The sequence below is a fragment of the Triticum aestivum genome, chromosome 4D (genome assembly GCF_018294505.1).
Source record: "Triticum aestivum cultivar Chinese Spring chromosome 4D, IWGSC CS RefSeq v2.1, whole genome shotgun sequence".
Lineage (NCBI taxonomy): Eukaryota > Viridiplantae > Streptophyta > Magnoliopsida > Poales > Poaceae > Triticum > Triticum aestivum.
In genome coordinates, this window is record NC_057805.1 from 226,549,411 (window position 1) to 226,576,823 (window position 27,413).

The following is a 27,413-nucleotide window of genomic DNA, read 5'->3' on the forward strand; positions in this document are numbered from 1 at the left end:
AACAAGGAAAAAACAGAAACTCGCATTGGGCTCTAGGTTAATAAGTTAGTCCCAAAAATAATATAAAATAGCATATTAATGCATATAAAACATCCAAAACAGATAATATAATTGCAAGGAACAATAAAAAATTATAGATATGTTGGAGACGTATCAGGAATCAAACAACCAAAAGATCAAAATAGCAAGAGAAGCAAATAAAAGTCAAAACACACACACACACACACACACACTCTCTCTCTCTCGTAGCCTAATGATCGACACGCATTCTCCCCCTTTGGCAACAACTTACTAAAAAGATTGAAAACGTATAGTGTTATGCGGCACTCTAGGCACAATCTCCGGGAGCTCCTGAAGAGGTCTTCTGGCTTGTTGCTCCGGTGTGCGTAGATGGCGTGGAGAGGAGGACATCTGCAAAAGCTTCAGGAGAGGTCTGTGGAGCTGGAGGGGTTGACACTGGAGGTGCAACCATGACAGTCGCTGCAGGTGCTGAAGTAGTAGTCCTGGAGTCTCTGACAACTGGCACTGCGGAAGACCTTTGTGCCCTTGGCACTCTCTGGAAAGTATTTGTGGTTGGTTTGCCATCCCTGTCCTCAACTTCTTCTTGGAGCTTCTCCACAGTGGTATGTATATCAGTGACCTTCACATCTAGGTCATGGTTGCTTGTTCATATGCTTGAGTGTTGAAATCTTCATGTCAAAACTAGACTATTGCTTTGAATCATATAAAAGTCCAAATGTCCATGCTACAAAGAAAAGAATATGTGATGAACATGTTAGGCAGCATTCCACATCAAAAATTCTATTTTTATCATTTACCTACTCGAGGACGACCAGGAATTAAGCTTGGGGATGCTGACACGTCTCCAACGTATCTATAATTTTTGATTGTTCCATGCTGTTATATTATCAATCTTGGATGTTCTACAATCATTTTATAGCAACTTTATATCATTTTTTGGGACTAACCTATTGACATAGTGACCAGTGCTAGTTGTTGTTTTTGCTCGTTTTTATTTCGCAGAAAATCAATACCAAATGGAGTCCAAACGCAGCGAAACTTTTTGGAGAATTTTTTTGGGCCAGAAGACACAGAATGGGCCAAAGAAGTACCAGAGGGGTGCCCCAAGGGGGGCACAACCCACCTGGGCGCGTCTGGGGGCCCAGGCGCGCCCTGGTGGGTTGTGCCCACCTCAGTGGCCTCCCGCACCGCCTCTTTGCTCTATAAATACCCCAATATTCCAAAAACCCTAGGGGAGTCTACGAAACACAATTCCAGCCATCACAAGTTCCAGAAACCACAGATCCGATCTAGACACCATCACGAAGGGGTTCATGATCCTCGTTATTTCCTTTCCAATGATGCGTCCGTAGTTCATTGTAGACCTACGGGTCCGAAGTTAGTAGTTAGATGGCTCCCTCTCTCTCTTTTGATTCTCAATACAATGGTCTCTTGCAGATCTATTTGATGTAACTCTTTTTGCGGTGTGTTTGTTGGGATTCGATGAACTTTGAGTTTATGATCAGATCTACATTTTTATCCACGAAAGTTATTTGAGTCCTTTGATCTCTTATATGCATGATTACTTATAGCCTGGTATTTCTGCTTTGAATATTTAGTTTAGTTAGGCCGACTAGATCGATTGTTCTTGCCATGGGAAGAGGTGCTTTGTGATGGCTTCGATCTTACGGTGCTCAATCCCAGTGACAGAAGGGGAAATGACACGTATGTATCGTTGCTATTAAGGATAACAAGATGGGGTCTATTCCTACATGAATAGATCTTGTCTACATCATGTCATCGTTCTTATTGCATTACTCCGTTTCTCCATGAACTTAATACACTAGATGCATGCTAGATAGCGGTCAATGTGTGGAGTGAGAGTAGTAGATGCAGGCAGGAGTCGGTCTACTAATCTTGGACGTGATGTCTATATAATGATCATTGCCTAGATATCGTCATAATTATTTGAAGTTATATCAATTGCTCAACAGTAATTTGTTTACCCGCCGTATGCTATTTTTCTCGAGAGAAGCCACTAGTGAAATCTACGGCCCCCGGGTCTCTTCTTTACCATATTTGCCTTCGAGATCTATTTTTATTCACTTCTATTTTCAGATCTATTAATCCAAAAACCCAAAAATACCTTGCTGCAATTTTTTGTTATTTATTTTATCTCGCGTTCCCGCGAGATCTATTCATCCAATCTACTACAATTTTATCTATCTTTTTACCCGGGAGGGATTGACAACCCCTCTTTTACGCGGGGTTGCAAGTATTTGTTCTTTGTGTGCAGGTACCGTTTATGTAGTGTTGCGTGGTTCTCCTACTGGTTCGATAACCTTGGTCTCATCACTGAGGGAAATACCTACCGTAGTTGTGCTGCATCATCCCTTCCTCTTTGGGGAAATATCGACGTAGTTCAAGCCGCATCAAAAGGAATTTCTGGCGCCGTTGCCGGGGAGACATCATCAACATCTACTAGGTTCCTAATCAAAAATCTCATCTCCTTGCAATTTACATTATTTGCCATTTGCCTCTCATTTTCATCTTCCCCACTTCACAAAATTTTGTGGTTTTATTCGCCCCCTTTTCGTTTGCCGTTTTCTCGTCATATCTATTTTTGAGTGCAATCTTGTTGCGTAGTCACGATGATTCAAGAGAACACCAAGTTATGTGATTTCTCCAATACCAACAACAATGATTTTATTAGCACTCCGGTTGCTCCTCCCGCCACTAGTGCGGAGTCTTGTGATATTAATGTGGCTTTGTTGAATCTTGTTATGAAAGATCAATTTTCTGGTACTCCTAGTGAGGATGTCGCGTCCCATCTTAACGCATTCGTGGAATTATGCGATATGCAAAAGAAAAAAGATGTGGACAATGATATTGTGAAGTTGAAATTATTCCCGTTTTCTTTGCGAGATCGTTCAAAAATTTGGTTTTCTTCTTTGCTTTGTAATAGTATCGATTCTTGGGATAAGTGCAAAGATGCTTTTATTACTAAGTATTTTCTGCACACGAAAATTATTTCCCTTAGGACACAAATCATGAATTTTAAGCAACATGAGCAGGAACATGTTGCACAATCTTAGGAAAGAATGAAATTGATGCCAAGAAATTGTCCTACTCATGTTTTAAATCTTTGGATGATCATACAATTTTTTTATGCGGGATTGAATTTTGTTTCTAGAAATATTTTAGATTCCATCGCGGGTGGTACTTTTATGGAAATTACTTTGTGTGAAGCTACTAAATTGTTTGATAATATTATGGCAAATTATTCACAATGGTATACCGAAAGAGCTCCTACTAGTAAAAAGGTTAATTCGGTAGAAGAAATAAATTCTTTGAGTGAAAAAGTTGATGCTCTTATGAAGTTGGTTTCTAATAAAAAATGCTCCTATTGATCTTAATGATGTGCCTTTGTCTACTTCGATTGAGCAAAATAGTGATGTCGTAGATGTGGATTTTGTTTCACGAAACAATTTTAATAACAATGCTTATAGAGGTAATTTTAATCCTAGACCTTTTCCGGGAAATTCCTCTAATAATAATGGTAATTCCTATGGTAATCCTTCTTACAATAATAATAGGAACACCTCTGATCTTGAGAATAATATTAAAGAATTTATCAATGCTCAAAAGAATTTTAATACTACGATAGAAGAAAAGTTGAGTAAGATTGATGATATGTCTAGAAGCATTGATAGAATTTCTCATGATGTAGAAAATCTCAAGATGAAAATTTTTGTGCCCAAGGTTGAGGAATTAATTAAAGCTTTATATGTTTTTATGGATGAAAGTAAGAAAAGAACCGCTATGCTTAGAGCTAAAAGAGAATTTTTAGAAAAGGCTTTTTCTAGTGATTGCTTTCATAAAAATGATGAAGATCTTAAAATGATTGGTGTTTCTTATATTGATTCTTTGTTTAGTAAAATTAAGATTGATGATAAAGGGACTGAAGAAGAGTCAACTTTAGCTAGAAGGTGTCCCGATAATTTGGAGGGTGAAAATCTTGTTGAGAAAATTGATAAAGTGGGTTTGAAGAGGTCAAAACTTTAACTAGTGATGTGCCCACTCTTTTGGATTACAAAGACTTTAATTATGATAATTGATCTTCCATTGATTGTATTTCTTTGTTGCAATCCATGATAAATTCACCCCATGCTTATGAACAAAATAAAGCTTTTACTAAACATATCGTTGATGCTATGATGAAAGCTTTGGAAGGAAAGTTGGAACTAGAGATTTCAATTCCTATAAAATTACATGATGAATGGGAACCCACCATTAAAGTCAAGATTAAGAATTATGAGTGTTTTGCTTTATGTGACTTGGGTGTTAGTGTTTCTACAATTCCGAAATCTTTATGTGATGTGCTTGGTTAAATTTTCACTTGGCGGATTCTACTATTAAAAAGCTTATGGGAAGAATTAATGATGTTCTTATTCTCACAAATAGGAATAATGTGCCCATAGATTTTACTGTTCTTGATATTGATTGCAATCTGTCGTGTCCAATTATACTTGGTAGACTGTTTTTACATACTATTGGTGTCGTGATTGATATGAAAGAAGGCAATATTAAATTTCAATTTACACTAAGGAAGGGTATGGAATACTTCTCTAGACAAGAATCAAGCCACCATATTAATCAATTATGAGGGCATCTTATGGATCTAGAAATAAAGATGACAACACTAGAATCTTTGCATTATGCCTAGCTAGGGGCGTAAAATGATAGTGCTTGTTGGGAGGCAACCCAATGGAAAAAAATTATTTTTGTCTTTTTCTTTATGTTCTTGAGTATTTGCACAATTATTGTCAGGACCCCGATCCTAAGTCACACCGATCTAGCATCTATCACATCATATCACTTTCTGGCCTCACGCACGGTATCCCCACGGGTGCCACCTTACCTGGCCCGGGACCGTTTGCGCCTTTTGGCTCACGTATATGATACTGTCGCTAGCATCCATATGACACAAAACCCAAGCCGACATGACTAGTCGTAAACCCAAGGTGGCACTAACTTACAGGGACAGGCATACATGACCCAACAACGAACGTGTCGGTCATCAACGTATGAACCCAAGTTGTAGCAAGCTACAAGGACTTAATGGAACAACGCGTGACATTTTGATACGTCTCCAACGTATCTATAATTTTTGATAGTTCCATGCTATTATATTATCCATCTAGGATGTTTTATATGCATTTATATGCTATTTTATATGATTTTTGGGACTAACCTATTAACCTAGAGCCCAGTGCCAGTTTCTGTTTTTTTCCTTGTTTTTGAGTTCTACAGAAATGGAATACCAAATGGAGTCCAATTGACGTGCCAATTTTTGATGATTTTTAGGGACCAAAAGAAGCCCCCGGAGTAAAATAGTTGGGCCAGAAGAGTCCCGAGCCGTCCACGAGGGTGGAGGGCGCGCCCTACCCCCTGGGCGCGCCCCCTGCCTCGTGGACGACTCGGAGACCCCCTGACGTGAGACTGACACAAAAAATTCCTATAAATACAGAAACCCCCGAAAAGAAACCTAGATCGAGAGTTCTGCCGCCGCAAGCCTCTGTAGCCACGAAAAACCAATCGGGACCCTCTTCCAGCACCCTCACGGAGGGGGGATCCATCACCGGTGGCCATCTTCATCATCCCGACGCTCTCCATGACGAGGAGGGAGTAGTTCACCCTCAGGGCTGAGGGTATGTACCAGTAGCTATGTGTTTGATCTCTCTCTCTCGTGTTCTTGACGTGGCACGATCTTGATGTATCGCGAGCTTTTCAATTATAGTTGGATCTTATGATGTTTCTCCCCCTCTACTCTCTTGTAATGGATTGAGTTTTCCCTTTGAAGTTATCATATCGGATTGAGTCTTTAAGGATTTGAGAACACTTGATGTATGTCTTGCATGTGCTTATCTGTGGTGACAATGGGATATTCACGTGATCTACTTGATGTATGTTTTGGTGATCAACTTGCGGGTTCAGTGACCTTGTGAACTTATGCATAGGGGTTGGCACACGTTTTCATCTTGACTCTCCGGTAGAAACTTTGGGGCACTCTTTGAAGTTCTTTGTGTTGGTTGAATAGATGAATCTGAGATTGTGTGATGCATATCGTATAATCATACCCACGGATACTTGTGGTGACATTGGAGTATCTAGGTGACATTAGGGTTTTGGTTGATTTGTGTCTTAAGGTGTTATTCTAGTACGAACTCTTGAATAGATCGATCAGAAAGAATAACTTTGAGGTGGTTTCGTACCCTACAATAATCTCTTCGTTTGTTCTCCGCTATTAGTGACTTCGGAGTGACTCTTTGTTGCATGTTGAGGGATAGTTATATGATCTAATTATGTTATTATTGTTGAGAGAACTTGCACTAGTGAAAGTATGAACCCTAGGCCTTGTTTCAACACATTGCAATACCGTTTCACTCACTTTTATAATTAGTTACCTTGCTGTTTTTATATTTTCAGATTACAAAAACCTATATCTACCATCCATATTGCACTTGTATCACCATCTCTTCGCCGAACTAGTGCACCTATACAATTTACCATTGTATTGGGTGTGTTGGGGAGAAAAGAGACTCTTTGTTATTTGGTTGCAGGGTTGTTTGAGAGAGACCATCTTCATCCTATGCCTCCCACGGATTGATAAAGCTTAGGTCATCCACTTGAGGGAAATTTGCTACTGTCCTACAAACCTCTGCACTTGGAGGCCCAACAACGTCTACAAGAAGAAGGTTGCGTAGTAGACATCAAGCTCTTTTCTGGTGCCGTTGCCGGGGAGGTTAGTGCTTCAAGGTATATCTGTAGATCTTGCAATCGAATCTTTTTGTTTCTTGTTTTATCACTAGTTTAGTTTATAAAAGAAAACTACAAAAAAATGGAATTGAGGGTGCCTCATATGCTTCATCTTTTAATATCGTTCGTGAAAATGATGGAAAGGAAAATTGTGCTCAAGTGTTAGAAGAAGAATGGATTAAAATGTTTGGCACTAAATATTTGAATGATGAGCATGATTGCAATGTTGTTAGTTTGAATTCTATGAATATCCATGATGCTAATAATATGAAAATCCACAAGCTTGGGGATGCTATGTTTGATGAAGATGATATTTTTTGTCCCCCAAGTTTTGATGAGCAAATTTACTATGATGAGCATGCCTCCTATCTATGATGATTATTGTGATGACATATATGCTATAAAGAATAATGATAACCATGAAACTTGTCATCTTGATTTTAATTTTCAATCACATGATAGTTATTTTGTTGAGTTTGCTCCCACCACTATCCTTGAGAATAAATTTGCTTATGTGGAGAGTAATAAAATTTCTATGCTTGTGCATCATGAGAATAATGCTTTATGTGATGGTTATATTGTTGAATTCATTCATGATGCTACTGAAAATTATTATGGGGGAAGAATATATGCTTGTAGGAATTGCAACAATATCAAGTTTCCTCTCTATGTGCTTAAAATCTTGAAGTTATGCTTGTTTTGCTTTCCTATGCTAGTTGATTCTTGTTCCCATAAATTGTTTGCTTACAAAATCCTTATGCATAGGAAGTGGGTTAGACTTAAATGTGCTAGTCATATTCTTCATGATGCTCTCTTTATGTTTCAATTCTTATCTTTTATGTGAGCATCATTGAAATCATTATGCCTAGCTAGGGGCGTTAAACGTTAGCGCTTGTTGGGAGGCAACCTAATTTTATTTTTGTTCTTTGCTTTTTGCTCCTGTATAGTAATAAATAATCTATCTAGCCTCTGGTTAGATGTGGTTTTATGTTTTAATTAGTGTTTGTGCCAAGTAGAACCAATAGGATCTTCTTGGGTGACAGTTGTTTGATCTTGCTGAAAAAGGCAGAAACTTTGTGCTCACAAAAATAGTTGTTAATATTCACCAGAATGTGATAAAATGCTAATTATTTTTGCAAAAGATCAATATACGAATTATCTAGGATGTCCTAGCTTTTAACAATTTTTTGAGTTCCAGAAGTATTCGAACAAATCAGATTACTACAGACTGTTCTGTTTTTGACAGATTCTTTTTTGTATGTGTTGTTTGCTTATTTTGATGAATGTATGAGTAGTGTCGGAGGGTATGAACCTTAGAGAAGTTGGAATACAGTAGATATTACACCAATATAAATAAAGAATGAGTTCACAACAGTACCAAAAGTGGTGATTTATTTTCTTATACTAATCTCATCTAGCAATACGGCGAAGAGAAACTAAATTTGGTCTGACTGGATAATTATACGAAACAAACAAAATTTCCTGCAGTGTCATAATAGAGCAAGCACCATGAAATTTGTTCCTGCAGTTGACACTTGACAGTACATGGCTGGGTACTGTGCATTCGACCACCAACTGATGAACTAGTGAATTAGTAACGACTGAAGAGATTGCCAGATTGAACCATGAAATATGTTCCTGCAGTTGACACTTGACAGTACATGGCTGGGTAACGTATGAACCAAAGTCGTAGCAAGCTACAAGGACTTAAAGGAACAACGCGTGACATTTTGATATGTCTCCAACGTATCTATAATTTTTGATTGTTCCATGCTATTATATTATCCATCTAGGATGTTTTATATGCATTTATATGCTATTTTATATGATTTTTGGGACTAACCTATTAACCTAGAGCCCAGTGCCAGTTTCTGTTTTTTCTTGTTTTTGAGTTTTACAGAAAAGGAATACCAAACGGAGTCCAATTGACGCGCCAATTTTTGATAATTTTTTATGGAGCAAAAGAAGCCCCCAGAGTAAAATAGTTGGGCCAGAAGAGTCTCGAGCCGTCCACGAGGGTGGAGGACGCGCCCTACCCCCTGGGCGCGCCCCCTGGCTCGTGGACGACTCGGAGACCCCCCTGACATGAGACCGACGCTAAAAATTCCTATAAATAAATAAACTCCCGAAAAGAAACCTAGATCGGGAGTTCCGCCGCCGCAAGCCTCTGTAGCCACCAAAAACCAATCGAGACCCTGTTCCGGCACCCTGCCAGAGGGGGGATCCATCACCGGTGGCCATCTTCATCATCTCGGCGCTCTCCATGACGAGGAGGGAGTAGTTCGCCCTCGGGGCTGAGGGTAGCTATGTGTTTGATCTCTCTCTCTCTCTCGTGTTCTTGATGTATCACGAGCTTTGCTATTATAGTTGAACCTTATGATGTTTCTCCCCCTCTACTCTCTTGTAATGGATTGAGTTTTCCCTTTGAAGTTATCTTATCGGATTGAGTCTTTAAGGATTTGAGAACACTTGATGTATGTCTTGCATGTGCTTATCTGTGGTGACAATGGGATATTCACGTGATCTACTTGATGTATGTTTTGGTGATCAACTTGCGGGTTTAGTGACCTTGTGAACTTATGCATAGGGGTTGGCACACGTTTTCGTCTTGACTCTCCGGTAGAAACTTTGGGGCACTCTTTGAAGTTCTTTGTGTTGGCTGAATAGATGAATTTGAGATTGTGTGATGCATAACGTATAATCATACCCGCGGATACTTGTGGTGACATTGGAGTATCCAGGTGACATTAGGGTTTTGGTTGATTTGTGTCTTAAGGTGTTATTCTAGTACGAACTCTTGAATAGATCGATCAGAAAGAATAACTTTGAGATGGTTTCGTAACCTACAATAATCTCTTCGTTTGTTCTCCTCTATTAGTGACTTTGGAGTGACTCTTTGTGGCATGTTGAGGGACAGTTATATGATCTAATTATGTTATTATTGTTTAGAGAACTTGCACTAGTTAAAGTATGAACCCTAGGCCTTGTTTCAGTGCATTGCAATATCGTTTTCGCTCACTTTTATCATTAGTTACCTTGCTGTTTTTATATTTTCATATTACAAAAACCTATATCTACCATCCATATTGAACTTGTATCACCATCTCTTCGCCGAACTAGTGCAACTATACAATTTACCATTGTGTTGGGTGTGTTGGGAACATAAGAGACTCTTTGTTATTTGGTTGCAGGGTTGTTTGAGAGAGACCATCTTCATCCTACGCCTCCCACGGATTGATAAACCTTAGGTCATCCACTCGAGGGAAATTTGCTACTCTCCTACAAACCTCTGCACTTGGAGGCCCAACGACGTCTACAAGAAGAAGGTTACGTAGTAGACATCAAGCTCTTTTCTGGCGCCGTTGCCGGGGAGGTTAGTGCTTGAAGGTATATCTTTAGATCTTGCAATCAAATCTTTTTGTCTCTTGTTTTATCACCAGTTTAGTTTATAAAAAGAAAACTACAAAAAAATGGAATTGAGGGTGCCTCATATGCTTCATCTTTTTAATATCTTTCGTGAAAATGATGAAAAGGAAAATTTTGCTAAAGTGTTAGAAGAAGAATGCATTAAAATGTTTGGCACTAAATATTTGAATGATGAGCATGATTGCAATGTTGTTAGTATGAATTCTATGAATATCCATGATGCTAACAATATGCAAAGCCACAAGCTTGGGGATGCTATGTTTAATGAAGATGATATTTTTTGTCCCCCAAGTTTTGATGAGCAAATTTACTATGATGAAAGCATGCCTACTATCTATGATGATTATTGTGATGACATGTATGCTATAAAGAATAATGATAACCATGAAACTTGTCATCTTGATTTTAATTTTCAATCACATGATATTTATTTTGTTGAGTTTGCTTGCACCACTATTCATGAGAATAAATTTGCTTATGTGGAGAGTAATAAAATTTCTATGCTTGTGCATCATGAGAATAATGCTTTATGTGATGGTTATATTGTTGAATTCATTCATGATGCTACTGAAAATTATTATGAGGGAGGAATATATGCTTGTATGAATTGCAACAATATCAAGTTTCCTCTCTATGTGCTTAAAATCTTGAAGTTATGCTTGTTTTGCTTTCCTATGCTAGTTGATTCTTGTTCCCATAAATTGTTTGCATACAAAATCCTTATGCATAGGAATTGCGTTAGACTTAAATGTGCTAGTCATATTCTTCATGATGCTCTATTTATGTTTCAATTCTTATCTTTTATGTGAGCATCATTGAAATCATCATGCCTAGCTAGGGGCGTTAAACGTTAACGCTTGTTGGGAGGCAACCCAATTTTATTTTTGTTCTTTGCTTTTTGCTCCTGTTTAGTAATAAATAAATAATCTATCTAGCCTCTGGTTAGATGTGGTTTTATGTTTTAATTAGTGTTTGTGCCAAGTAGAACCAATAGGATCTTCTTGGGTGATAGTTGTTTGATCTTGCTGAAAAAGACAGAAACTTTGTGCTCACGAAAATAGTTATTAAAATTCACCAGAACATGATAAAATGCTAATTCCTTTTGCAGAAGATCAATATACAAATTATCCAGGTTTTCCTAGTTTTTAAGAATTTGTTGAGTTCTAGAAGTATTCGAACAAATCAGATTACTACAGACTGTTCTGTTTTTGACAGATTCTGTTTTCTATGTGTTGTTTGCTTATTTTGATGAATCTATGAGTAGTGTCGGAGGGTATGAACCATAGAGAAGTTGGAATACAGTATATATTACACCAATATAAATAAATAATGAGTTCACAACAGTACCAAAAGTGGTGATTTTTTTTCTTATACTATCGGAGCTTACGAGTTTTCTGTTGAGTTTTGTGTTGTGAAGTTTTCAAGTTTTGGGTAAAGATTCGATGGACTATGGAACAAGGAGTGGCAAGAGCCTAAGCTTGGGGATGCCCAAGGCACCCCAAGGTAATATTCAAGGACAACCAAGAGCCTAAGCTTGGGGATGCCCCGGAAGGCATCCCCTCTTTCGTCTTCGTTTATTGGTAACCTTACTTGGAGCTATATTTTTATTCACCACATGATATGTGTTTTGCTTGGAGCGTCATTTTATTTTATTTTGTTTTGCTTTCTGTTTGAATAAAATACCAAGATCTGAAATTCTTAAATGTTAGAGAGTCTTCACATAGTTAGATAATTATTCAACTACTCATTGATCTTCACTTATATCTTTCGGAGTAGTTTGCCGTTTGCTCTAGTGCTTCACTTATATCTTTTAGAGCATGATGGTAGTTTTATTTTGAAGAAATAGATGAACTCTCATGCTTCACTTATATTATTTTGAGAGTCTTAAAAAACATGGTAATTTGCTTAGGTTATGAATTTAGTCCTAATATGATAGGCATCCAAGAGGGATATAATAAAAACTTTCATATAAAGTGCATTGAATACTATGAGAAGTTTGATTCTTTATGATTGTTTTGAGACATGAGGATGGTGATATTATAGTCATGCTAGTAGATAATTGTGAATTTTAGAAATACTTGTATTGAGGTTTGCAAGTCCCGTAGCATGCACGTATGGTAACCATTGTGTAACAAATTTGAAGCATGAGGTGTTTCTTTGATTGTCTACCTTATGAGTGGCGGTCGGGGACGAGCGATGGTATTTTCCTACCAATCTGTCCCCCTAGGAGCATGCGCGTAGTGCTTGGCTTTTGATGACTTGTAGATTCTTGCAATAAGTATGTGAGTTCTTTATGACTAATGTTGAGTCCATGGATTATACGCACTCTCACCCTTCCACCGTTGCTAGCGTCTCTAGTACTGCGCAACTTTCGTCGGTACCATAAACCCACCATTTACCTTCCTCAAAACAGTCACCATACCTACCTATTATGGCATTTCCATAGCCATTCTGAGATATATTTCCATGCACGTTTCCACCGTTCCATTTATTATGACACGCTTCATCATTGTCATATTGCCTTGCATGATCTTGTAGTTGACATCGTATTTGTGGCAAAGCCACCATTCATAATTTTTCATACATGTCACTCATGAGTCATTGCACATCCCGGTACACCGCCGAAGGCATTCATATAGTCATATTTTGTTCTAAGTATCGAGTTGTAATCCTTGAGTTGTAAATAAATAGAAGTGCGATGATCATCATTATTAGAGCATTGTCCCGTGTGAGGAAATAAAAAGAGAGAGGCCAAATAAGCCAATGAAAAAAAGAGAGGCCAAAGAAGCCAAACAAAAAAAAAGAGAGAAAAAGAGAGAAGGGACAATGCTACTACCCCTTTTCCACACTTGTGCTTCAAAATAACACCATGATCTTCATGATAGAGGGTCTCTTATTTTGTCACTTTCATATACTAGTGGGAATTTTTGTTATAGAACATGGCTTGTATATTCCAATAATGGGCTTCCTCAAAATGCCCTAGGTCTTCGTGAGCAAGCAAGTTGGATGCACACCCACTTAGTTTCTTTTGTTGAGCTTTCATACATTTATAGCTCTAGTGCATCCGTTGCATGGCAATCCCTACTCACTCACATTGATATCTATTGATGGGCATCTCCATAGCCCATTAATACGCCTAGTTGATGTGAGACCATCTTCCTCGTTTTTGTCTTCTCCACAACCACCATTCTATTCCACCTATAGTGCTATGTCCATGGCTTACGCTCATGTATTGCGTGAAAGTTGAAAAAGTTTGAGAATACTAAAGTATGAAACAATTGCTTGGCTTGTCATCGGGGTTGTGCATGATCTGAATATTTTGTGTGACGAAGATGGAGCATAGCCAAACTATATGATTTTGTAGGGATAGCTTTATTTGGCCATGTTATTTTGAGAAGACATAATTGCCTTGTTAGTATGCTTGAAGTATTATTATTTTCATGTCAATATTAAACTTTTGTCTTGAATCTTATGGATCTGAATATTCTTGCCACATTAAAGAAGATTATATTGATAAATATGTTAGGTAACATTCCACAACAAAAATTCTGTTTTTATCATTTACCTACTCGAGGACGAGCAGGAATTAAGCTTGGGGATGCTTGATACGTCTCCAACGTATCTATAATTTTTTATTCCACGCTATTATATTATCCATCTAGGATGTTTTATATGCATTTATATGCTATTTTATATGATTTTTGGGACTAACCTATTTGCTAGAGCCCAGTGCCAGTTTCTGTTTTTTCCTTGTTTTTCAGTTTTACAGAAAAGGAATACCAAACGGAGTCCAATTGGCGTGCCAATTTTTGATGTTTTTTTATGGACCAAAAGAAGCCCCTTGAGTAAAATAGTTGGGCCAGAAGAGTCCCGAGCCGTCCACGAGGGTGGAGGGCGCGCCCCCTGCCTCGTGGACGACTCGGAGACCCCCCTGACGTGAGACCGACGCCAAAAATTCCTATAAATACAGAAAACCTCGAAAAGAAACCTGGATCGGGAGTTCCACCGCCGCAAGCCTCTCTAGCCACCAAAAACCAATCGGGACCCTGTTCCGACCCTGCCGGAGGGGGATCCATCACCGGTGGCCATCTTCATCATCCCGGCACTCTCCATGATGAGGGAGTAGTTCACCCTCGGGGCTGAGGGTATGCACCAGTAGCTATGTGTTTGATCTCTCTCTCTCTCTCGTGTTCTTGATGTGAAACGATATTGATGTATCATGAGCTTTGCTATTATAGTTGGATCTTATGATGTTTCTCCCCCTCTACTCTCTTGCAGTGGATTGATTTTTCCCTTTTAAGTTATCTTATCGGATTGAGTCTTTAAGGATTTGAGAACACTTGATGTATGTCTTGCATGTGCTTATCTGTGGTGACAATGGGATATTCACGTGATCTACTTGATGTATGTTTTGGTGATCAACTTGCGGGTTCAGTGACCTTGTGAACTTATGCATAGGGGTTGGCACACGTTTTCGTCTTGACTCTCCGGTAGAAACTTTGGGGCACTCTTTGAAGTTCTTTGTGTTGGTTGAATAGATGAATCTGAGATTGTGTGATGCATATCATATAATCATACCCGCGGATACTTGTGGTGACATTGGAGTATCTAGGTCACATTAGGGTTTTGGTTGATTTGTTTCCTAAGGTGTTATTCTAGTACGAACTCTTGAATAGATCGATCAGAAAGAATAACTTTGAGGTGGTTTCGTACCCTACAATAATCTCTTCGTTTGTTCTCTGCTATTAGTGACTTTGGAGTGACTCATTGTTGCATGTTGAGGGATAGTTATATGATCTAATTATGTTATTATTGTTGAGGGAACTTGCACTAGTGTAAGTATGAACCCTAGGCCTTGTTTCAACGCATTGCAATACCGTTTTCGCTCACTTTTATAATTAGTTACCTTGCTGTTTTTATATTTTCATATTACAAAACCTATATCTACCATCCATATTGCACTTGTATCACCATCTCTTCGCCGAACTAGTGCACCTATACAATTTACCATTGTATTGGGTGTGTTGGGGACACAAGAGACTCTTTGTTATTTGGTTGCAGGGTTGTTTGAGAGAGACCATCTTCATCCTACGCCTCCCACGGATTGATAAACCATAGGTCATCCACTTGAGGGAAATTTGCTACTGTCCTACAAACCTCTGCACTTGGAGGCCCAACAACGTCTACAATAAGAAGGTTGCGTAGTAGACATCAAGCTCTTTTTTGGCGCCGTTGCCGGGGAGGTTAGTGCTTGAAGGTATATCTTTAGATCTTGCAATCGAATCTTTTTGTTTCTTGTTTTATCACTAGTTTAGTTTATAAAAGAAAACTACAGAAAAATGGAATTGAGGGTGCCTCATATGCTTCATCTTTTTAATATCTTTCGTGAAAATGATGGAAAGGAAAATTGTGCTCAAGTGTTAGAAGAAGAATGCATTAAAATGTTTGGCACTAAATATTTGAATGATGAGCATGATTGCAATGTTGTTAGTATGAATTCTATGAATATCCATGATGCTTGGAGCACCCGGAGCCCAATGTGTGGTAGTAACTGTCTTGGATCACAGACACAGAAGTCAGTTCCTGAGGACGGTTTCAATGACACAACCCACCATGTACTCCTACATGGCCTCTCATAGCTACCTTTACCAAATCGTGTTCACACACTTAGCTCTCAACAGTAGGATATGTTCACAATATTCCAATTCATCCTCGATGAATCAGACCTGACACAACTCTAAGCAATAGAAGGCATGACAAACAAGCATGAATGAGTAGGCACAACATGGCTCAAGCAACTCCTACTCATGCTAGTGGGTTTCAACTATTTACTGTGGCAAAGACAGGTCATGCAAAGGAATGGGGTTCAACTACCGCAACATGCAATAATTGAATCATTGTTTTCCTAATGCAGTAAAAGAGAGCAAGAACGAGAGAGTGGGATTGTATCGGAATGCTCAATGGGGTTTGCTTGCCTGGCACTTCTGAAGATAGTATAGCTCTTCATCGGTGTCATCGGAGTCATCGTCGGGACAACGTATACTAAGGAGGAACAACAACGGCAACAGAGAAAGAACGCACAACGGAATGTAACAATATGATGCATGATCATGACATGGCAACATGCTGTGATCTGAGCTAATGCAACTAGCAGCAATTTAAATGGAGTTGCTTTGAACACAAGATTCAAATTCAAACCCCATATGTGAATATTCAAATGCCATTCATTTGATTTGCCCTAAACAGTAGTCTTAAGCTATTCTAACATGCATGAAAAGGGTACACATGGATAGACTGGATTTTTCTGATCATTTTTCATATATAATTTATTTCATTTGGAGCTATAGATTAATTTCTATGAATTTTTGAAGTTTTGGATATTTTCCGAAATAAATAAATCATTTCTGATTTATTTAAAATCCCAGAAAATATTTACTACGTCAGCATGATATATTAGTGAAGTCAACAGGTCAACAGGCTGGTCTAGGTCAAACCTGACAAGTAGGGCCCACTGGTCAATGACATAGAGTCAGCTACAGAGGCTGACACGTGGGACCTGGTCAATGCCGATGTGGCCAAGTCAAAGGTGACAAGCGGGGCCCTCTGAGATTAGTACTAATTTAACAGAGAAGTTAAACTAATTAATTTAGGCACGGGGGTCCACTTGGCAGTGGCTCTAGGGGGTGATTAGCGGGGTGTTTAGGCCCTAATTAAGTGGCCACGTCGGTGGATAACCGCCGGTGACACATAGCCGCGGCGGTGTCGCTCGTTCCGGCGACGAGCGGGGCGGGGTTGGGCTCTACGGCTGCGGCGTGACGAGGCGCATCGGGTGGTGGCTGTGGGCAGTGCGGGGGCGGACTACGGCGGCGACGACAATGACGACAGCGGCGGCCGGAGCACGGCTATGCGCGGGCGCGGTGCTGCAGCTCGAGGGCGAGCGAACGGAGGTGCTAGGCAGCACCTAATGGTCATCAGGAGCACAACTGAGCAACTAGTAGGAGCAGAGGGGCTCGGGGCACGGAGCTCGCCGGCCATGGCGGACGGCAGCTTTGGGTGCTCGCGGGGCAGTGGCTACGATGCAGGATAGAGCACGAGGGAGGAGAGGAAACGGATTAGACCTCACAGTGCATCAAACGGAGAGCTTAGCGGGCTCGGGGACGCTTCAGAGATGGCGAATCGTCGGTGGCGATCCACGGGCCCAAGGTTGAAGACGATGGCCTAGGAGAGGCTGCGTTGCGTCTAGTGTCACGTGGCTTTGTCGAGAGGCAGAGGGCGTCGCGGCGGAGCCTCTGGGATGTACTGGGAGGGGTAGGGTGGCCGGTGGACATGCGGACGGCGGACGGCGGTGATGAGCTCCGCTCGGGTGCGTGCGGGGAGAGAGCAGAGGAGGGGGAGGAGCGCGGGGAGAGTGAGGGGGCCAGGGGAGGTGCGTGTCGACGTCCCGAGAGGCCAGAGCATCGAGAGGGAGAGGCAGGCAGGCAGGTGGCATGGCGCCCTCGCGCGCGCGCTGTACCCTCCCTTGCCCCTGCCTTCTGGCAGAGGTTGGGGATGACTGGCACGGGCCAGCAGTGCTGGGCCGCCAGTTGGGTCGCCAGGTGGGCTGCGCCAGGTAAGTCCTCTCTCTCTTTTCTGTTTCTATTTTTTTCTATTTCTGTAATTTGTTTTTGATTTAGTTTACAAAGTGAATCACTTTATAAGATTCTGAAAACTTTTGTGGCCACTATCTGATTTAAACCAGAGGCCCTTACCAAGTTTCAGAATATTTGGAGCTACCAAATATTTTATAGGAATTAATAGCTCCAAATCAAATACAATATGGGTTAGTTCAGAGCCCATTTATGTCTTGGAAAAATGTCCACCATTTTTAGTTTAGGTTTTCACCTTGTTCCATAAATTATGAACATTTTTGAAGGGCATTTTGGGTTCATTGAAAAAGATTTTACTTGAGCCTATTTGATTTAATTTGATGCTAGGGTTTGTTCAACCCCCATTTCATATTTAAATGAAATTTAGACATGATGATCATGCAAGGACAAGCAAAGGCTAAGCTAGGGCTGTGACAACTCACCCCCACTAAACAAGAATCTCGTCCCGAGATTCAAGACGTGAGGTAAGAAGACAAAGGGGACACAAGGCTATCACGATCTTCATGATCCAATTGCCCTTCTTGAAGATGTTGATTCATTGCTTCAAATTGATCTTGATGTCTTTGCTTTCGAGATCTTCATCCAACACGATGACGACAGAAAGAAACTCTACAAGAAACGATCTGCTCGGAGATCGAGCACTCAAGATCAACTCATGGAGTGAGACGTAAGAACATCTCTCGAGTTGAGACACAAAACACACATAAAGAGGGATGGAAGAAACAGATGACGAAGGTTCGAATTGGTAGGCAAAAATTCCACGCTTGAGTAAGATGGTACATGAGTTCGAAGTAGCGAGGAGTTATCTGCCATGATTCCATAATGGCACATTAGGGAAGGTGACTCGTAGAACTATTCCCTTAAGTGGCAAAAAGAATTACTTTTGATATTTAGATTATTGGAACTCTCTATACTAGCCTAAGGCAAATCGCAACCGATCGTTTGAAGGGGTTCGAAAGGATGGCATACTCAGACTAGAATGGATGATGTGGACTACCTTATTGAAGACAACACAATGGGTGATTTTTTCTTATCCTCAGAAATGGATGGGACCCATGGTAGTACCACTTTTGAAGATTATCCTGAACATAAATTGCTAAGAAGGGCAGCCCATGGGAAATTGGCACAATGGCGGTGCAAGCTAGGGACAAAATTGAAATGATGGGAATGTTCCAACCATCATATCTGCCTGAGATTCAGATCTGGTTGGTAGCAGGATATTTCAGACGTCATGTCTGGAAAAGAAAGTTTGCAACACAAACGGACAAGATGACGCTGCAAGATTCTTGGGAAATGAACTATGATAGCAAGCTCCAAAACATGAGCTGGTTCTGCTACATACCTGTGAACACGCTGTTCCAGACAAGCATGACCACATAGTAGTCTTACAGCAAAACACTACTGAGTTCAGGTGGGGAGCCATCATCAAGGATATCGAGGTCCTTGCATAAGTCTAGCTCTTAAGAAGGAACTTCTTCTCCTTGAACAAATCAATCAGTGGCTTGGTGTGCTACAGAATTCATATGGAACGAAGATGATTAGTCTAACAGACCACAGAATACTTTGCACATGCATGGCTGACTTGGGATGACTCCACAGGAAGCAAACTAACTTTCTCTAATTCACAGCGGCAACTTGCATCAAATGCACATGAGCTTAGAGGAAGTCACTTCTTACATCCAAACATATGCTTCATGAACGAGGCATGAAGAAAATTCTAACACAAGTTTCCAACACTAGATTAATGTTCAACATGAATCATGGAGGAGATAAAATGATGTCGATGGGCTCAACAACAATTCATCTAGGTTTCCATATAGTTGGAATTCCACAACTATGTGAACAAGGTGATAGTATTGGTCAGACCAAAAGATATAACGGTGTGTGCTCGAGGAACAACCACGAGTAAGGCAACATTACGAATATCATTGGTTCTAACTTGATTTGATGATAGCCCACACTCAAATCAACGTTTGGACAAGACAATAGATTCAACAACTGATCACGAGGATCAATCGATGAAGATATCATCTTTCTTCAACACACACACACACACACACAAGGATATCCCTTAGTGATGAACTAAGTCGGACAAGCTTTCATCTTCCAACTCTCCAAGTTATTGTTTAGCTTAACCAACTAGCTCAAGGTATCCAACACAGATCCTTGGAGAAAGGGGTGGTTTAAAGGAAAACCAACTTGATCACGAGTTCAACACAACGGTCAGGGGACAACCTGGTGATACTTCCAAGAAGATTTTTGGAAAGTCACGGACCACCGATATGTTATTAAGCTCGATAACAACCTTGCTTTTTAGGGCAAGATGACACGATTGGAAGAGCAAGGGATTGACGCGATCCTAACTCATTGATCAAAGAGTGCACTAGGAAATATGGACTAGGTAGCACGATTAATCTTAGAGTGGTGATTCAATAACCAGCATGCTAAGAATGAGAGTATTGTCCAATAACTACCAAGCAACAGAGTTGCTAGGGGTATTCATTTCACACATCACAATTCACTTATCGGTATTCCAGTTGCAATAACACGGAGACCGAGGAATGAACGATGATGGCGAGAGGTATCACTGTATCAAGAGTTCATAGGAGGTGGTGCAATTGCCATGACATTCTTGACATAAAGATGGTAATACTCCAGGTAAAACAGAACAAGAACTGGTTTGACATTTTGATCTGCGGATTACTACTACTTTGACCCAATCCTAGAAATGGATGAGGTACTAGAGTTTGTTTCTCCTAGTCATTCTGGAATAGAATGGCTTGATGGACCATAGGGGTAAAAGGCATCGATGAACACGAATGCACAACTACTCCTGACTATCAACTGATAGACGGGGTCAGAATACAGCTGAGGAGGGACAACTCAAAGGAACACATGAATTTTTTTGAGCTGTGAATGCATGGATCAGCATGTCGAACAAGTTCAACATGTTTCTTCCGAATAACCCATGCAGAAAGGTAGGACTGGCAGAGTCACAATATAGAATGGTGAACTCATCGAGAGCACTCTTGTTGTGATCTTTTGGTTCAAAAGAACTTCTGCCATAAGCAGTTCATGGTATTTGGAAGAAGGAAATACCACGGACCTCGAGGACTATCACAAAGGTTACTAATATCCTAAAGGAACGAGTAGCACTATCAATAGGAAGTAGAGCGAATCTTGGGTTCAGGAACCCAGGAATAGAATGCCTACTAACTAAGTGGCATCACGGGATGCTTTCGAGAATGATGGCCAGAATCATCACACTGGGAACACAAAACATGGCTAGATTACTAGGTGGCTCTCTAGAATACCCTAGTGTCATAATAATAGATCCAAAATATATGATGAGGCAATAGGGTACCTCAACTCACCGATTTAGTGTGGTTAACCTGGCCTAAGAAGACATCGAAATCAGGGAGGAAAGATTTGCAAATGTATCAGATTGTTTAGAAACCTGGGATTACTCGGACAACATAACGACCGTAAATGCTCAAAAGATTTGAGACATCCTGCAAAATGGTGGCATAACCACTCAACATCATCATATCAAGGTTCTCAGATCAACTGTCAACAGACGGAAGTAGTAGGAACTGAACTGAGACTTGAATCCATCAATCTTATAAGTCTACGGATTAGTAACACGTGAACCTAATAGAAAGATGAGAAGCCTAGTTCTTAATCCCCGTAGAAAAGAAGAGGTTGACTCAGATCAGAAGGGCATAAGGTAAAGGAGTAAAAAGAACCTTACGTTCCCTTCCACAACCAATTCCCGTATATAACTAAAGCATTTCTAGACTCAACTTCGACTAGTTTGGCTTGGTAATCCTACAGGCAGTCAGGCTCTGATACCAAAGCTGTCAGGACCCTGAACCTAAGTCACACCGTTCTAGCATCTAACACATCATATCACTTTGCAGCCTCACGCACGGTATCCCCACGGGTGCCACCTTACCTGGCCCGGGACCGTTTGCGCCTTTTGGCTCACGTATATGATAGTGTCGCTAGCATCCATATGACAGAGAACCCGGGCTGACATGACTAGTCGTAAACCCAAGGTGGCACTAACTTACAGGGACAGGCATACATGACCCAGCAACGAACGTGTCAGTCATCAACGTATGAACCCAAGTCGTAGCAAGCTACAAGGACTTAAAGGAACAACGCGTGACATTTCCCCGAAGGGACAGACACAGGAACGAAGAAGGACACATGCCAGCCACCCTAAGTGTTTCAGAGCAGTAGCAAGCTACCATGGCTCAGTGGAAGCACTAGGAGTCATTTCCCCATAAGAGAGGCTACCAAGAATAAACAACTAGGTTGTCGGATCCCACACATACCAAGCATTTCAACAACATACACACAATATGCTCGATATGTGCAAATACAACATGGCATCACAACAAAACTCTATGACTCAAAGTATTTATTCATAAGGCTCCGAAGAGTCATACATAGTAAGAATTACAATCATGGGTCACATGACCCAACATACAGAGCATACAGGCAACGGAAGCATAACATGTCTGAGTACAGACACTACAAATGAAAAAGGCTGAGAAGCCTGACTATCTACAATACCCTCCCAAGGGTACAAGATCATAGCTAGGGTAACAAGCTAAACGTCGGAGTCCACGCAGAACTACTAATGAGACTGAAGTCTCTCTGCAAAAACATAAATTAAGCAAATGTGAGTACGAATGTACCCAGCAAGACTTACATCAGAACTATCTACATATGCATCAGTATCAACAAAGGGGTGGTGGAGTTTAACTGCAGCAAGCCAGCTTTGACTCAGTGGCTATCCTGTATTACGACTGCTGGTAACTCTTTTGAGGTGGCGCACATGAGTCCACATATTCACCATATCAATACACCACTATGGATCCGTTCCCGTCTCCCTACGAGAAGGCCATCCATAGCACTCACGCTTATCTTGCGCATTTTAGAGTATCCACTTTCACTTGTCTATGAACTGTATAAGCAACCTAGTAGTCCATTACCACGGACGCGACTATTCGAATAGATCATGTTAACCCTGCAGGGGTGTACTTCTTCACACACGCTCTCGCCACTTACCGCCATGTACACGTCATGTATCTTGTCAACCTTCAAGCGAAAGCTTGGCGAGGGAGTCGGCCACGACCTGACTAACCACGCAAGTCTCTCGTCCAGGTTTATCGCCTATTCGGGTTCCATCCGCAAGGAGATCCGGCCGGGGTTTCGCTCACGGCCCCAAACGATGTGAGCAGGGTTCCCAAGCCCACCATCCGGGTGCCACTTGGTACACCATGCCACTGCACCTAGTCTGTCCCAAGCCCACCTGTACCAGGTGCCACTTGGTAGACTACTAGCACTACCAACAAACACCAGAAACTAGTTGCAACTCCTAGACAGAGATCGAGGCGATTAATAAGTCGAGAGAGCTTGGAGCGCCCGGAGCCCAATGTGTGGTAGTAACTGTCTTGGATCATAGACACAGAACTCGGTTCTTGAGAACGGTTTCAATGAGACAACCCACCATGTACTCCTACATGGCCTCTCACCGCTACCTTTACCAAGTCGTGTTCACACACTTAGCTCTCAACAGTAGGATATGTTCACAACATTCCAATTCATCCCCGATGAATCAGACGTGCACAACTCTAAGCAATAGCAGGCATGACAAACAAGCATGAATGAGTAGGCACAACATGGCTCATGCAACTCCTACTCATGCTAGTGGGTTTCAACTATTTACTGTGGCAAAGACAGGTCATGCAAAGGAATGGGGTTCAACTACCGCAACATGTAACAATTGAATCGTTGTTGTCCTAATGCAGTAAAAGAGAGCAAGAGCGAGAGAGTGGGATTGTATCGAAATGTTCAATGGGGGTTTGCTTGCCTGGCACTTCTGAAGATAGTATAGCTCTTCATCGGTGTCATCCAAGTCATCGTCGGGACAACGTCTACTAAGGGGAAACAACACCTGCAACAGAGAAAGAACACAATCAATGCAATGTAACAATATGATGCATGATCATGACATGACATCATGCTGTGATTTGAGCTAATGCAACTAGCAACAATTTAAATGGAGTTGGTTCAAACACAAGATTCAAATTCAAACCCCATATGTGGATATTCAAATGCCATTCATTTGATTTGCCCTAAACAGTAGTCTTAACTTGTTCTAACATGCATGAAAATTGTACAGATGGATAGATTGGATTTTCTTATCATTTTTCATATATAATTTATTTCATTTGGAGTTATAGATTAATTTCTATGAATTTTTGAAGTTTTGGATATTTTCTGAAATAAATAAATCATTTCTGATTTATTTAAAATCCTAGGAAATATTTACTATGTCAGCATGACGTATCAGTGATGTCAGCAGGTCAATGGACTGGTCCAGGTCAAACCTGACTGGTCAGTGACACAGAGTCAGCTAAAGAGGTTGACACGTGGGACCCGGTCAATGCTGACGTGGCCAAGTCAAAGGTGACAGGTGGGGCCCTATGAGATTACTGCTAATTTAACAGAGAAGTTAAACTAATTAATGTAGGCATGGGGGCCCACTTGGCAGTGGCTCTAGGGGTGATTAGCAGGGTGTTTAGGCCCTAATTAAGTGGCCACGTTAGCGGCTAACCGCCGGTGACACATAGCCGCGGCGGCGTCGCTCGTTCCGGCGATGAGAGGGGGCGGGGTTGGGCTCTATGGCTGCGATGCGACGAGGCGTATTGGGTAGTGGCCGTGGGCGGTGCCGGGACAGACTACGGCGGTAACGACAATGACGACGGTGGCGGCCGGAGCACGGCTATGCGCGGGCGCGGTGCTGCAGCTCGAGGGCGAGCGAACAGAGGTGCTAGGTAGCACCTAATGGTCATCAGGAGCACGCCGGAGCAACTTGTAGGAGCGGAGGGGCTCGGGGCACGGAGCTCGCCGGCCATGGAGGACGACGGCTTCGGGTGCTCGTGGGGCAGCAGCTACGATGCAGGATAGAGCACGAGGGAGGAGGGGAAATGGATTAGAGCTCATAGTGCATCGAACGGAGAGCTTAGTGGGCTCGGGGACGCTTCAGAGACGGCGAATCGTCGGCGGCGATCCACAGGCCGAAGGTTGAAGAAGACGGCCTAGGCGAGGCTGCGTTGTGTCTGGCGTCACGTGGCTTGGTCGAGAGGAAGAGGGCGTCGCGGCGGAGCCTCTGGGCTGTACTGGGAGGGGTAGGGTGCCGGTGGACATGCGGACGGCGGCGACGAGCTCCGCTCGGGCGCGTGTGGGGAGAGAGCAAAGGAGGGTAAGGAGCGCGGGGAGAGTGAGAGGGCCGAGGGAGGTGCGTGTCGACGTCCCAAGAGGCCAGAGCATCGAGGGGGAGGGGCAGGCAGGCAGGTGGCGTGGGGCCCTAGCGCGCGCCATGCCCTCCCTCACCTCTGCCTTCTGGCAAAGGTTGGGGATGACTGGCTCGGGCCAGCAATGCTGGGCCGCCAGGTGGGCTGCGCCAGGTAAGTCCTCTCTCTCTTTTCTATTTCTGTTTTTTTTCTATTTCTGTAATTTGTTTTTGATTTAATTTACAAACCGAATCACTTTATAAGATTTTGAAAACTTTTGTGGCCACTATCTGATTTAAACCAGAGGCCCTTACCAAGTTTGAGAATATTTGGAGCTACCAAATATTTTATAGGAATTAATAGCTCCAAATCAAATACAATATGGGTTAGTTCAAAGCCCATTTATGTCCTGGAAAAATGTCCACCATTTTTGGTTTAGGTTTTCACCTTGTTCCATAAATTATGAACATTTTTGAAGGGCATTTTGGGTTCATTGAAAAAGAATTTACTTGAGCCTATTTGATTTAATTTCATGCTAGGGTTTGTTAAACCCCCATTTCATATTTAAATGAAATTTAGACATGATGACATGATGATCATGCAAGGACAAGCAAAGGCTAAGCTAGGGTTGTGACAACTATGCTACTGTTATGATTGTGTTTTTTATGTTTTAATTAGTGTTTAACCAAAGCCTTTGGTATCATGTTGGGTGATAGTTGATTTGATCTTGTTGAAAAGAAGAAACTTCTGCGTCCAGTAATTTTTTATGAAAATTCACAGAATCGCGATAAAATTATGAATTTTTTTACACATGATTGATTACAAATTGCCCACATTGTCCTAATTTTTCAGAATTTTTTGAGTTACAGAAGTATTCGAAGTTTTCATATTACTACAAACTGTTCTGTTTTTGACAGATTCTGTTTTCTTTGTGTTGTGTGCTTATTTTGATGAATCTATGGTTTTTATTGGAGGGTATAAGCTATAGTAAAGTTGTTTTACAGTAGATATAATGCAAAAATAAATGGGTTTGCAACAGTACTTAGAGTAGTGATTTGCTTTGTTATACTAACAGATCTCACGAAGGTTTTGTTGAGTTTCGTGTGATTGAAGTTTTCAAGTTTTGGGTGAGATCACGATGGATGAAGGAATAAGGAGTAAGAAGAGCCTAAGCTTGGGGATTCCCATGGCATCCGAAGCTATTATCAAAAAGAGAAGCAAGCAACTAAGCTTGGGGATACCCGAGTGGCATCCCCTCTTTCTTCTAACGACCATCGGTATTTTACTTGGAGCTATATTTTTATTCGTCACATATCATGAGTTTTGCTTGGAGCATGTTGTATGATATGATGTCTTTGCTTGTTTTGCTTTTTATTTTGTTTCATCTATCCTTGCTGGACACACCTATTTGAGAGAGCCAAAATTATGCTATGATTTGTTAGAATTGCTCTCTATGCTTCACTTAAATTTTTGAGCTATGGAATTGCTCTAGTGCTTCACTTATATCTTTTTTAGCACGGTGTGCTTTATTATTTTGAAGAAATGCTCTCATGCTTCACTTAGACTTATTTGAGAGTTCGCAATTTTTTTAAGAAATTCTCTCATGCTTCACTTATATTATTTTGAGAGAAGAAATTTTTTATGCTCATATTCTTCACTTAGATTTGTTTGAGATATCAAAAGCAACATATGAAATTAGCACTACTGCAGGATACTGCTAACACGACACTACGATCAGAGACCCTTGGACGAAATTGTGTGCGATGCAATAATCGCAAACGGTGGTGTAAAAAACCGTCAAAAAAGGTGCAAAACGTTTGCGATGGCGGAGCCATCAGACACGGTTCAGATTTTAGTTGCGTGTGCGATGCAGGGCACACGGTTAATCCATTCGAGCTGTTTGCAGTAGGCAGAACAACAGAAACGGGCAGCCATATCAATGTGTGTGCGATATACGGCATACGGTTCACTCTGACGAACTATTTTTGATTAGGGAACACAACAAAAACGGTTCAACTTAACAAGATGTGTGCGATATGCGGCATACAGTTCACATGGATGAACTATTTGCGATGAGCCAAAAGAACACAAACGAGTCGTGTAAACAAGATGTGTGTGATACGTGGCAAATAGCCGACTCGGGTGAACTGTTTGCGATGAGAAATTACAACACAGACGGTTAATACAGTTAGTTCGTGTGTTATTTTGTGTG